The sequence below is a fragment of the Panulirus ornatus genome, chromosome 3, assembly GCF_036320965.1.
Source record: "Panulirus ornatus isolate Po-2019 chromosome 3, ASM3632096v1, whole genome shotgun sequence".
NCBI classification, from domain to species: domain Eukaryota; kingdom Metazoa; phylum Arthropoda; class Malacostraca; order Decapoda; family Palinuridae; genus Panulirus; species Panulirus ornatus.
In genome coordinates, this window is record NC_092226.1 from 47,731,542 (window position 1) to 47,747,106 (window position 15,565).

Genomic DNA, 15,565 nt, shown 5'->3' on the forward strand with positions numbered 1-15,565 from the left:
TTTGCTTTCCGAGATAATGTTCTCGACTTCCACATATTCTTCAAGGCTCCCAGAATTTTCGCCCCCTCCCCCACCCTATGATCGACTTCCGCTTCCATGGTTCCATCCGCTGCCAGATCCACTCCCAGATATCTGAAATACTTTACTTCCTCCAGTTTTTCTCCATTCAAATTTACCTCCCAATTGACTTGACCCTCAACCCTACTGTACGTAATAACCTTGCTCTTATTCACATTTACTCTTAACTCTCTTCTTCCACACACTTTACCAAACTCAGTTACCAGCTTCTGCAGTTTCTCACATGAATCAGCCACCAGCGCTGTATCATCAGCGAACAACAACTGACTCACTTCCCAAGCTCTCTCATCCCCAACAGACTTCATACTTGCCCCTCTTTCCAAAACTCTTGCATTCACCTCCCTGACAACCCCATCCATAAACAAATTAAACAACCATGGAGACATCAAACACCCCTGCCGCAAACCTACATTCACTGAGAACCAATCACTTTCCTCTCTTCCTACACGTACACATGCCTTACATCCTCTATAAAAACTTTTCACTGCTTCTAACAACTTGCCTCCCACACCATATATTCTTAATACCTTCCACAGAGCATCTCTATCAACTCTATCATATGCCTTCTCCAGATCCATAAATGCTACATACATATCCATTTGCTTTTTTAAGTATTTCTCACATACATTCTTCAAAGCAAACACCTGATCCACACATCCTCTACCACTTCTGAAACCACACTGCTCTTCCCCAATCTGATGCTCTGTACATGCCTTCACCCTCTCAATCAATACCCTCCTATATAATTTACCAGGAATACTCAACAAACTTATACATCTGTAATTTGAGCAATCACTCTTATCCCCTTTGCCTTTGTACAATGGCACTATGCACGCATTCCGCCAATACTCAGGCACCTCACCATGAGTCATACATACATTAAATAACCTTACCAACCAGTCAATAATACAGTCACCCCCTTTTTTAATAAATTCCACTGTAATACCATCCAAACCTTCTGCCTTGCCGGCTTTCATCTTCCGCAAAGCTTTTACTACCTCTTCTCTGTTTACCAAATCATTTTCCCTAACCCTCTCACTTTGCACACCACCTCGACCAAAACACCCTATATCTGCCACTCTATCATCAAACACATTCAACAAACCTTCAAAACACTCACTCCATCTCTTTCTCACATCACCACTACTTGTTATCACCACTCCATTTGCGCCCTTCACTGAAGTTCCCATTTGCTCCCTTGTCTTACGCACTTTATTTACCTCCTTCCAGAACATCTTTTTATTCTCCCTAGAATTTAATGATACTCTCTCTACCCAACTCTCATTTGTCCTCTTTTTCACCTCTTGCACCTTTCTCTTGACCTCCTGTCTCTTTCTTTTATACATCTCCCACTCAATTGCATTTTTTCCCTGCAAAAATCGTCCAAATGCCTCTCTCTTCTCTTTCACTGATAATCTTACTTCTTCATCCCACCACTCACTACCCTTTCTAATCAACCCACCTCCCACTCTTCTCATGCCACAAGCATCTTTTGCGCAATCCATCACTGATTCCCTAAATACATCCCATTCCTCCCCCACTCCCCTTACTTCCATTGTTCTCACCTTTTTCCATTCTGTACTCAGTCTCTCCTGGTACTTCCTCACACAAGTCTCCTTCCCAAGCTCACTTACTCTCACCACCCTCTTCACCCCAACATTCACTCTTCTTTTCTGAAAACCCATACAAATCTTCACCTTAGCCTCCATAAGATAATGATCAGACATCCCTCCAGTTGCACCTCTCAGCACATTAACATCCAAAAGTCTCTCTTTCGCGCGCCTGTCAATTAACACGTAATCCAATAACGCTCTCTGGCCATCTCTCCTACTTACATACGTATACTTATGTATATCTCTCTTTTTAAACCAGGTATTCCCAATCACCAGTCCTTTTTCAGCACATAAATCTACAAGCTCTTCACCATTTCCATTTACAACACTGAACACCCCATGTAAACCAATTATTCCCTCAACTGCCACATTACTCACCTTTGCATTCAAATCACCCATCACTATAACCCAGTCTCGTGCATCAAAACCACTAACACACTCATTCAGCTGCTCCCAAATCACTTGCCTCTCATGATCTTTCTTCTCATGCCCAGGTGCATATGCACCAATAATCACCCATCTCTCTCCATCAACTTTCAGTTTTAACCATATTAATCGAGAATTTACTTTCTTACATTCTATCACATACTCACAGAACTCCTGTTTCAGGAGTACTGCTACTCCTTCCCTAATAACATCGATCCAATTCACTCTATTCCTTGCCCTCCTTTCACCCTCCTGCATGTTAAGGCCCCGATCACACAAAATCTTTTTCACTCCATCTTTCCACTTCCAATTTGGTCTCCCACTTCTCCTCGTTCCCTCCACTTTCGACACATATATCCTCTTGGTCAATCTTTCCTCACTCATTCTCTCCATGTGCCCAAACCATTTCAAAACACCCTCTTCTGCTCTCTCAACCACGCTTTTTTTTATTTCCACACATCTCTCTTATCCTTACGTTACTTACTCGATCAAACCACCTCTAACCACACATTGTCCTCAAACATCTCATTTCCAGCACATCCATCCTCCTGCGCACAACTCTATCCATAGCCCACGCCTCGCAACCATACAACATTGTTGGAACCACTATTCCTTCAAACATACCCATTTTTGCTTTCCGAGATAATGTTCTCGACTTCCACTCATTCTTCAAGGCTCCCAGAATTTTCGCCCCCTCCCCCACCCTATGATCGACTTCCGCTTCCATGGTTCCATCCGCTGCCAGATCCACTCCCAGATATCTAAAACACTTTACTTCCTCCAGTTTTTCTCCATTCAAACTTACCTTAATATTTATATATATTAATATATATATATATATATATATATATATATATATATATATATATATATATATATATATATAAATATTAATGTGAGGTGGGAGCAGGTTTTCTGTAATGCACAAGTAACTGAATCCATCACATTATTATTCTTATTATTATTCTTCTTTCTTATATTCTCTAATTTTCTTTGTATTATTTTACCATTAGGTGGGTGCTCAAACACCAGTTGTCCGAAATTTTCCACATATTTATTCAAACTTTCTCCTTCACAGCGGCATCATCAGGAGTTTACAAAGAGAGAAAAAATTGGGTCACAAAACTTGGATATTATGTGTAAAACGCAAACAAAATATATATGAAACACTGAAAAAACAAATCACAGGTATTTCCTGTGACGAACAGAATAATGATTCACCCATTCACACAATGTGTGGACTGAAAAGTTCACTGTATCCACCCATTCACACAATGTGTGGCATAGAAAGCTCATTCATTTCACCCAGTCACACAAAATGTAGCATGGAAAGTTCAACTAAGTTACCCAGTCGCACTATGTGTGAACTGGAAAAGTTTAATTAATTAACCTCTTGTATAGCGTGTGGCCTGAGAATTTAATTGATTTACCCAGTTACAGAACGTGTGGCCTTTAAGGTTATTTGATTACCCAGTTACAGAACTTGTGGCCTGGAAAGTTCAACTTATCAAGGAATCTTTCTCTGAAATTCTTTACCAGTAGAAGAGCTACTAGCATTGCCCTGAGGAACAGGAACGGGAATTCTGGCTAGGTCACGAATAGCTGTATAAATAAAGCAGCTGTTCGAACTACATAGAGGATTAATCTATTCCTGTTTGGAACACTGAACTCATATATCTGTCTGTGTGTGTGTGCGTGTGTGTGTGTGTGTGTGTGTGTGTGTGTGTGACGATAGGGAGGTGAAGGAGTGGTTTCCTCACCTCCTGACACAGTTCAATCAGCAGCAGAAATCAGCCGTATTAACTCGCCGTCTTTCATCCCTCAACTTGGAACCCCTTCTCTCCGCTCTCTCTCTCTCTCTCTCTCTCTCTCTCTCTCTCTCTCTCTCTCTCTCTCTCTCTCTCTCTCGCGCGCGCGCTCTGAAAAGAAACAACGAAGATATTATGGACGCAAGTGTAAATCTAAAACGGTAAAACTTCATCAATAAATGAAATGTTATAAATAAGAAACTCATAGGAGGTGATGCCTTCAACCTAATTTAAGTCACTACTAATTAGCGATAAACAAACAACATCTCACAAATGTTATCCCACGTACCACGTAATGAAATGAGCATCACAGATGATAATGACGTCATGGATGTAAACTATAGAGAAGACAATAGGTGAGGACAAACAGGAATGTTGCGATGGAGGAAACGAGACGAAAGACCAAACTGAGTCTTTGTTATGACACATGTGACTCTGGAGTGATGTAACAATATGATGACACATGCAGTGATGCAAGGGGTTTCAAACAACAGTATTGCAAAAAATAACACTTCACCATTGAATAAGAGAATGAATGATAACAAGTGATTAAGGGTTTCATATCACGTTAAAATAGAAACGAAAGATATTGAGAAATAGGAAACAGATGATGAATAAGTAAATCAAAGAAAGATATAATATATCATAATCGGAGAAAACTGGAAGAGTGGGAAGAAATAATAAGAAATGTTGACAAAATAATTCTGGACTAACATTAAGGAGAACAGAGAATGAGAGATTGATATGATCCATGCACCAGATTCTTAATGCTCTGTTGTCGTATATTAGTAAAGCAAGAATTAAGGAAAAAACGAAAATGCCTTTTTAAAAATGGGAGAAAAATGCGAAAATGACCTTTGGAAATATCTGGTGTTTAGTAGAGAAAAAAAGATATGAATGACTGAAATATAATTCATCAGCATCATGAGCATGACATAACAGGTTCTGAAATAACACATGATTCATGTGACAGAAGTAACTAACCAACTTAAAAGAATCTGGAGCCAAGACCTTAAAGACTCCAGTTACTTTCCTCCATAACAATAAAGAAAGAAAAAATGACAATCGCCAAACCTTTGGTGAAGATGTTACTGAGACAAATCACTGACTATTTGAGTATAATAGATATATACGAAATGACATATATAGCAGCAATATACAAAGGGGGATCTAAGCTAGTTCAAAAGCAGTGTTGACCAGTTCACCAAGCATAGATATATATTAATGGTCTACGGAACATTTATAAAGAAAAAACAGCTTGATGGAACATATGATAAGCATTTGTGCAGACGAAGGTCAACAGAGATTTGTGCCAAGCGAAAGTACGAAAACATAATTCTTAGTTCACTACAGAGTTATATATCAAACTGTTTTTTTGTTTTTGTGATAAAAATGGATAATGTTTTTTTATGAATGAGATTGGACAATGTTTTTTCATTAATGATATGGAGCCTGGTGTTTAATTAATTACAATATATACTAGTTATTCTATGAAAGAGAAAAGAGAGGATTTTTAATAAAAGACACTACACATTTTTTTCATGAAAGAGAATTTCCACTTTTTTGAATGAAAGAGAATAGACAAATCTTAATGAAAGAGAATGGATTTTTTTTGCTAGAGTGATTGGAATTCTTAATTATGAAAGAGAATGGACACTTTTTTATAAAAGAGAATGGATTTGTTTTTAATAAAAAAGTGATTGGACTTTTATTTTAGAAACAGAATTGACACGTCTTTATGAAAGAGAAAGGACACTGGTTTTTATGAAAGAGAGCACACACCACCGATGCTCAATGAAAGTACATTCACTTTCATAAAATATCTTTTTTCTATGAAAGAGAAAGGACACTGTTCTTTACGAAAAAGATAGACACCTTTTTTATGAAAGAAAATGGACTGCTTTTATGGAAAATATGGACGTGATTTTTATGAAAGAGAATGGACACCTTTTTTTTTCAAGAAAGTGATTGGACACTGGTTTTATGAAAGAGAATGGTCGCTAGTTATCTATGAAAGAAAGTAGAGACTTTCATGAATAAGAATGGACACTGTCATATTTATGAAACTGAATGGATATGAATTTTATGAAAGAGAAAGGACACTATTTTCTATGAAGGATATGGTCTCTTCTTTTTATAAAAGAGAATTGACTATTTTTAAAAGCGACTAGACATTGGTTTTTATGAAAAAAAATGGACATTGCTTTTTTAATGAAAGGGAATGTACATTGTTTTTTATGAGAATGAAAATTTTTTTTTATAGATTTTCCTGAAACAGTCGACAAAATAAACTTTAGAGTTTTTATAAAAAGAGAAAAAGTAGCGAAACAGATTATTAGAAAATGGCTCAAAGAGTGTTGAACTAAAAGAATTTTGTAAGTAGTAAGAAAGGGGATGTCGTGTGAGACAGACAGTGTCCTGGTAAAGTTACCGCAAGCAACGGTAATGACTCTTAAGACTTTGTGTAATAAAGATTTCCGCCAAAAACAGGAAAGTAAGAGAAATTATAGACATGTGATTTGAAGATGGCACTGGAGGGAGTATAGCAGTATATCAGAGGCTGGACACTGCAATAAATGCCTGATTCTGATTTACAAATGAGAAAAAGATAACCTTTTGGAGTTTAATGAATAGAAAGGTGAGGAAATCAGTCATGGAATGATTAACAGGTACATCAATGTAAAAGCCCAACGGTTAAAGACAATGCGAAGAAAACGTCAAAGATCTGGTTGTTAACTAGTAAAAGAATTACGAGTTAACACATGACAGATAAGCAGCTGTTAACACGTCAAATATCTAGGCATTAATAGTGAAAGGTCTAAATTTTAACACGTTAGAGATCTGGGAGCTAACACGTCAAAGATCAAGGCGGTAACATGTCAAAGATCAAGGTGTTAACATGTCAAAGATCTGGATGTTAACACGTCAAACGTCTAGGTGCTTACACGTCAAATATCTAGGTAATAACATATCAAAGATACGTGTCAACACGTCAGAGATCTGGGTGTTAACACGTCAAAGATCTAGATGTTAACACGTCAAAGATCTGGGTGTTAACAAGGAAGAGAGACTTGTAATCAAGGCGATCATACATGTGATGGTGCTATCAAGCCAAATAATTAGTGATGTGATAATGGGAATTTTCACAACGAAAGACAGAAACCCTTAAAAGGAAAATGTTTAATGCCATTATAAGAAGCGGAATTGAATACTTCTATGTTGTATAGTCATCAACAAACAAATGGAAATAGACAAATTAAAGAGAATTCAGAGGCATCTCACAAGCAAGACTGTGGATCTGGGACGTAGGAACTACTTTGAGATGTTGGAGGATCTGGAGCACTGCTTCCTAGAGAAAGACGAAGGGAAAGATCCATGATAATCTTTACATGACAGCGAATTGAGGACATCAAGAATATTGCACTAGATCTGAAGGCATTCATATCAGCAAGGATGATACAGAACAGTCATGTTTGCTGTGGTGCCTGGTAAAGTCACAGAAAATACACGAGAATCCATCAGAAAAGAAAGATTCTTCAGTGAAATGTCAGTGACTATCAAGTTCCTTTCCTTATCCCATGCACGTGGGCTCCCGGTACTCAGTCCACGAGCGTACATTCTCCTCAACTATGGCAACCACTTGGCAGCAAGTCTCACACGACTCCTTACTCTTAACTAGGTTATCCTGGGATGTACGCCATTCGCTAGCCCTGCCTAATGGCAAAATCTCATTATCGGGAACTCGTACTTAAATCATCTTTCTACATATCTCTGTATATATATATATATATATATATATATATATATATATATATATATATATATATATATATATATATATATTTTTTTTCTTTTTTTTTTTTTGCCGCTGTCTCCCGCGTTTGCGAGGTAGCGCAAGGAAACAGACGAAAGAAATGGCCCAACCCACCCCCATACACATGTATATACATACGTCCACACACGCAAATATACATACCTACACAGCTTTCCATGGTTTACTCCAGACGCTTCACATGCCCTGATTCAATCCACTGACAGCACGTCAACCCCGGTATACCACATCGCTCCAATTCACTCTATTCCTTGCCCTCCTTTCACCCTCCTGCATGTTCAGGCCCCGATCACACAAAATCTTTTTCACTCCATCTTTCCACCTCCAATTTGGTCTCCCTCTTCTCCTCGTTCCCTCCACCTCCGACACATATATCCTCTTGGTCAATCTTTCCTCACTCATTCTCTCCATGTGACCAAACCATTTCAAAACACCCTCTTCTGCTCTCTCAACCACGCTCTTTTTATTTCCACACATCTCTCTTACCCTTACGTTACTTACTCGATCAAACCACCTCACACCACACATTGTCCTCAAACATCTCATTTCCAGCACATCCATCCTCCTGCGCACAACTCTATCCATAGTCCACGCCTCGCAACCATACAACATTGTTGGAACCACTATTCCTTCAAACATACCCATTTTTGCTTTCCGAGATAATGTTCTCGACTTCCATATATACATATATATATACAATGATATATATGTACATTGATATATATATATATATATATATATATATATATATATATATATATATATATATATATATATATATATATATATATATATATATCTTGCCTGGTAGGTATATTATCGGTATTACCTGCCTGGGTAGGGTTAGTGACAAATGCACGCTAACCCAGAACTTCAGTGGCTGTCAAGAGTCACACCATTGCCCCAAGTAGCTGTCATATTTTCATGCTTCATTTGTATTTGAGCAGCTGGCTTTCAGTCCACAAGCAATGTAATCTTTCCTTATTCTACAAAACTGCTGACAACACGTAACTTACACAACTTATTCGTTACTGTGTGGTTTCCTGTAGCGAGCGCTGCGCGCCAACTCTGTCTTTCTAACAAATTTCGTCGTAAATGCTCATAAGTAGATAAATACAGGTATTACATAATGATTTCAGATGACCTACACAACACTGTACTAGTCTCCATAACCCAACATGTATTGTGTGATCGTAGTTTTTGTGAGTCGTCTGTTATAACATCTGTTCTTTCTATCCACCGCTAAATTATGGAAAAATTTACCTCCCTAAGTCTCTCTCTCTCTCTCTCTCTCTCTCTCTCTCTCTCTCTCTCTCTCTCTCTCTCTCTCTCTCTCTCTCTCTCTCTCTCTCTCTCTCTCTCTCTCTCTCTCTCTCTCTATCTCTCTCCCTCTCTTCTACTACTACTACTACTACTACTACTACTACTACTACTGTGTTCGTTTGTATTATACCTTGAAGAACAAATAGGCGATTTATTTCTTGCAGCGCTTTGTCTTTGTGAGTCACCGTCTTAATCTGCATACAGGTGCCCGTGATGAATGATAATACATCACACAGACGAAAGGCTGACTGGTATTCACCTTGGCTCTCGATGATGGTGGTGTCCGATGGCACCAGTGACCGGGCATGATTTCAATAATTCGTTTTGCTGCAACTGAATGATGATAATCAACTCTCCTACTCATAATTCATATGTATTGGCCTGCATCTGTGCTATTTTCATGCTAAGCTTGAATAGGTATGCCGCATATGTTAAGCCATGTTACTGTCAATAATCTGTTATCACTATGTTCTTGATCATGTTATGTTCCTCATTTATAGATTCAGAAATATGATATTCTAAGGAGTGCCACCATAAAATGCTGACGGCCAAGGAGCATGATGACACCTGCAGGAGCCTCCAGCGTCCTCAGCTGACGGCCACAGATCCATATAACACCAGGAGGAGCCCCCACCCTCCTCAGATGACGGCCACACAGAGCCCGGCAGCACCATCGGGAGCTTCTATCATCCTCATATGACGGCCCCCCAGAGCCAGATAACACCAGCAGGAGCCAACACCACCCTCATATGATGGCCACACAGAGCCTGGTAACACCAGCAGGAGCCTCCACCATCCTCATCCCATCAGCTCCAGAAGTCTCAAACATGTTTAAAAGTCCATCAAAGAAGTTTACTCCGGACGCGTCGGTCGCTGGTGATCAACCCGTCAGTCAGGAGCGTTGCTGGCAGTGTCGTGCGCCAGGAGACCTGTTTACACAGCCAGTCGCTCAAGACGCAAAACATGTCCAGCGGAGGTTCTCCGTGGTTATGTAAATATTATGTATTTACCATAACTGCGTGATGGATATTGTTACTGTATGTGTGGGAGGTTCTCGTCTTCTGTCTGTCAATGTATTATTGTCATCTTCCAGCCATTATGAAAAAATTCGTGAATATTGAATGAAAACGAGTCTCTCTCTCTCTCTCTCTCTCTCTCTCTCTCTCTCTCTATATATATATATATATATATATATATATATATATATATATATATATATATATATATATATATATATATATATCCGGTTAAACCACAGATTGACAAGAGGGAATATACAATAACTCATTCTTACATATGACAGGACACAGTTTTCAGATATTCAAGTAAATAATGAAGGTCTGTCGCATCATAATATTTTGGGAATCACTACAGCTTTTAAAATGGAAATGTGTGAATGTGAACGTGATACATGTGAACGTGATACATGTGAACGTGATACATGTGAACGTGATACATGTGAACGTGATATATGTGAACGTGATGCATATAAACATGATACACATGAACGTGACACATATGAACGTGATGCACGTGAACGTCATGCATATGAACATGATACACGTGAACGTCATGCATATGGACGTGATACACTTGATGCGTACGAACATGATACACGTAAACGTGATACAGCAGCGGAGAACAAGACTGGGTTGAGTGAAATTGATTCTCACCGCGACAAATCACAAACTGGAAATAGGTCATTGACAAGATTCTACACACCAGTTGAGATCTTCAGACACACCAGCATCCACAGATGCCTGAACAGAGCTGTGAATCCCAAGTAAACTGAGATTGGATCGTTTGGGTGGCAGATATACACAAACGTGAATCCAAGAACGTATACAGGATGTTGAGAGATCAGATCAAATCGGTATTCACATTAGAATGTAAGGAGGAAATTTTAAGATGAACTGTTGAGCCACTATGATGAGAAGGCAGTCATAGATTTTCAAATATAGGAAGATAATAGAGCGGTTGATCAGCTCAGAGAAAATTCACCTCCAAGACCGGTTGGAATCCCAGCTATATTCCAGAGAATGAAAAACACAACAGAAGTGAAATCAGTGATGTTATTATTTTGGCAGAGTCGGGATGAAAGCAGTGGTGCAGATATTCACAACTGGCGTATGTAACTCCGATACGCAAAGGATGTCCGACTTAATACTTCAACAAAATAAACCATTTAGCTTGACTTCATATAGATAAAAGAAATTGAGGGTAATTAAGAATGCGTGTCAAAGAGTCGATTCTAGAACAACATAAACAAAGGCCAATATAAAGTTGTGCTCGGAAAAAGTACACTGTGACATTGGTGTAAGAAAACTTAATCCGAAGAAAAAGAATGGATATTGTTTTTCTTGACTTTGCAAAAGCTTTTGGTGAAGCAGACCTTGGAATTCTGTGAGAAGAATTAGGTAAACGAAACGTTAAGGATAAGAGAAGAAAACGGATTCGAGAGTCTTACATAGAGAAAGTGTCAAGTGGTAGCAAGTGAAACCATCTGGGGTACCACAGGGAGCGATGTCAGCCTCACTCCTATAATCATGGTACCAGACGTCGACAGCGATGTAAGGAGCTTTGCTGATGACGCCAGAGTACACACAATCATTACATCGGAAACTGATCTACTGAGAATACACAAAGACAGACACAACTTACAAATGGGCAGAAGAGAACTTGATGAAATTTAATGAAAACAAGTTTGAGCAAATAAGCTATGGAACACTCGAGAATACTTCAGTGTAATCATGTAAAGGCTCAGCAGAGAATGTGTTAGGAAGTGGAACAAATGTACGAGATTTGTGTGTCATCATGTATGAGAAACTAGATTTCAGAGAGGATATTAAACAAGATATTGCCATCAAATCAAGTAATATTTGGTGTCATCTGAGAGGTTTCTCTGTTTGATACAGAAACCTATCGATGAAAATGTTTAAGAATATATGGTGTGGGAGGCAAGTTGTTAGAAGCAGTGAAAGGTTTTTATCGAGGATGTAAGGCATGTGTACGTGTAGGAAGAGAGGAAAGTGATTGGTTCTCAGTGAATGTAGGTTTGCGGCAGGGGTGTGTGATGTCTCCATGGTTGTTTAATTTGTTTATGGATGGGGTTGTTAGGGAGGTAAATGCAAGAGTCTTGGAAAGAGGGGCAAGTATGAAGTCTGTTGGGGATGAGAGAGCTTGGGAAGTGAGTCAGTTGTTGTTCGCTGATGATACAGCGCTGGTGGCGGATTCATGTGAGAAACTGCAGAAACTGGTGACGGAGTTTGGTAAAGTGTGTGGAAGAAGAAAGTTAAGAGTAAATGTGAATAAGAGCAAGGTTATTAGGTACAGTAGGGTTGAGGGTCAAGTCAATTGGGAGGTGAGTTTGAATGGAGAAAAACTGGAGGAAGTGAAGTGTTTTAGATATCTGGGAGTGGATCTGTCAGCGGATGGAACCATGGAAGCGGAAGTGGATCATAGGGTGGGGGAGGGGGGCGAAAATTTTGGGAGCCTTGAAAAATGTGTGGAAGTCGAGAACATTATCCCGGAAAGCAAAAATGGGTATGTTTGAAGGACTAGTGGTTCCAACAATGTTGTATGGTTGCGAGGCGTGGGCTATGGATAGAGTTGTTCGCAGGAGGATGGATGTGCTGGAAATGAGATGTTTGAGGACAATGTGTGGTGTGAGGTGGTTTGATCGAGTGAGTAACGTAAGGGTAAGAGAGATGTGTGGAAATAAAAAGAGCGTGGTTGAGAGAGCAGAAGAGGGTGTTTTGAAATGGTTTGGGCACATGGAGAGAATGAGTGAGGAAAGATTGACCAAGAGGATATATGTGTCGGAGGTGGAGGGAACGAGGAGAAGAGGGAGACCAAATTGGAGGTGGAAAGATGGAGTGAAAAGGATTTTGTGTGATCGGGGCCTGAACATGCAGGAGGGTGAAAGGAGGGCAAGGAATAGAGTGAATTGGAGCGATGTGGTATACAGGGGTTGACGTGCTGTCAGTGGATTGAATCAAGGCATGTGAAGCGTCCGGGGTAAACCATGGAAAGCTGTGTAGGTATGTATATTTGCGTGTGTGGACGTGTGTATGTACATGTGTATGGGGGGGGGGGGTTGGGCCATTTCTTTCGTCTGTTTCCTTGCGCTACCTCGCAAACGCGGGAGACAGCGACGAGGTATAAAAAAAGAAAAAAAAAAAATATATATATATATATATATATATATATATATATATATATATATATATATATATATATATATATATATATATATATATATTCCTGAGTCCACGGGGAAAATGAAACACGATAAGTTTCCAAGTGCACTTTCGTGTAATAATCACATTATCAGAGGAGACACAAGAGAGAAATATAAGTCAATTGATATCATACAACGAAGAGACGTGTAGCTAGGACGCCATTTGGTGAACATGGATTGTCCAAGACAAACAACAAGCGTATCATAAACTTATTGTGTGGACAAGAAAGTGAATTGTTTACAAATTTTATCACCAATAAAGTTATCCAATTTGTATAGTCCTTCACTAATATCAAGGTTAAAATTCTTTGTGTATTTGATAATAGAAGATTCAATGATATTTCTCGTGGTACTGGAGATGGAGTTGATAACTGAAATGGCGTTACTCCAGTTAGTACAATGATCATATTTTTGAACATGAATAAACAAGGCATTTGATTCTTGTCCTGTTCTTATACTATATCTGTTTTGCTTAAGTCTAACAGAAAGATCCTTACCAGTCTGCCCAGCATAAAACTTATCACAATTTCTACATGGTACTTTATAGATGTACCCAGGAGAATTTTTTGGTGTGTTCCTGATTAAGATATTCTTTACAATATTATTGTTGCTTAAGGCAGCATTTACATTAAAGGATTTAAGCAACATGGGAGGTAAAGTGAAATTATCATTAAAAGGGAGAACTAAAAGATTCCTGATATCAATGGGAGGTTTGGGGTCAACTCTATAAAATGATTTCTTTGCTAGCTTAAGTGATTTATCAATGAAAGATCTAGGGTACTTTAACGTAGATCCAATAGAATATATCTTCTCAAACTCATCATCAATAAACTCTGGACTGCATATACGTAATGTCCTGAGGAACACAGATTGAAATGATGATAATTTTACTCTGTCATGTTGAGATGAGTGATAATGGATATATGAGCATACATTGGTAGGTTTTCTCTATATGCTAAACTTAATCTTGTAATGCAATCTAAAAATGGTAACATACCATTATTTTCATTTTTTACTGTAAATTTTATTCATAAGAGCCTTAAGAAAAGGCAATGATAAGGCTAACGCTGTTGTGATTATAGATATAAGAAATAATTTACCTAAAATGAATGATCTTTTAAATGATGACACAACATATTTTAGACTCGGTAAGAATCCCATACAAGGAGTTGATTCCCATTTCAATAAAGAACTGAAGTTTTTGTTGAAAGGTAATGGTTCTTTCATCAAAAGTTTGTCAAATTTGTCCCCTTCATTGCCATATATGTATGAACTTATTAAAACACATAAACAAAATTTTCCAGCAGGACCTATAGAGAGTTCAGTAGGCTCCATCACATATAAATTGTCAAAATGGTTAGTTGCATTAGTAAGCCCTTTAGTGATTAAGATATCAAGCTCTAATATCATGAACAATGTAGATTTAGTTAACAAGCTTAACAATATCAGTGTTAATTTTGATTTCAAACTTGTTAGCTTTGATGTTTCCTCACTTTTAACAAAGGTTCTAGTTGATGACCTTTTAGAACATTTACTCAATGTTTTGGATGATATTTATTTACCTGTTTCAAAGTCTGTTTTCATTGAACTGATAAAATTGTGTATAAAAGACTGTGTATTTCAATTCAATGGAGATTATTATGCTAAAAAATTTGGTATGGCAATGGGTAACCCTCTTTCACCTGTTCTAAGTAATCTTTATATGGAAGTTCTTTAAACAGAATTATTAAAGGATATCTTGCCTTCTAATGCAATTTGGTTTAGGTATGTAGATGATGTTCTTTGTGTTTGGCCAACAAATGAAAATTTATAAACATTTCTCTCCTTACTTAACAATTTAGTACCTTCCATCAAATTTACTTTAGAAAATGAAAATAATGGCATGTTACTATTCTTAAATTGCATGATCCACTGGCAAGGAAACAAATTTAAGTTTATCATATACAGAAAACCTACCAATGTATGCTCATATATCCATCACTACTCATCTCAACATGACAGACTTAAATTATCATTTCAATCTATGTTCCTTAAGGTATAACGTATTTGCAGTCCAGAGTTTATTGATGATGAGTTTGAGAAGATATATTCTATTGGACCTAAATCAAAGTACCCTAGATCTTTCATTGATAAATCCCTTAAGTTAGCAAAGAAATCATTTTATAGAGTTGAGCCCAAACCTCCCATTGACGCCAAGAATCTTTTAGTTACCCCTTTCAATAATAATCTTACTTTACTTCCCATG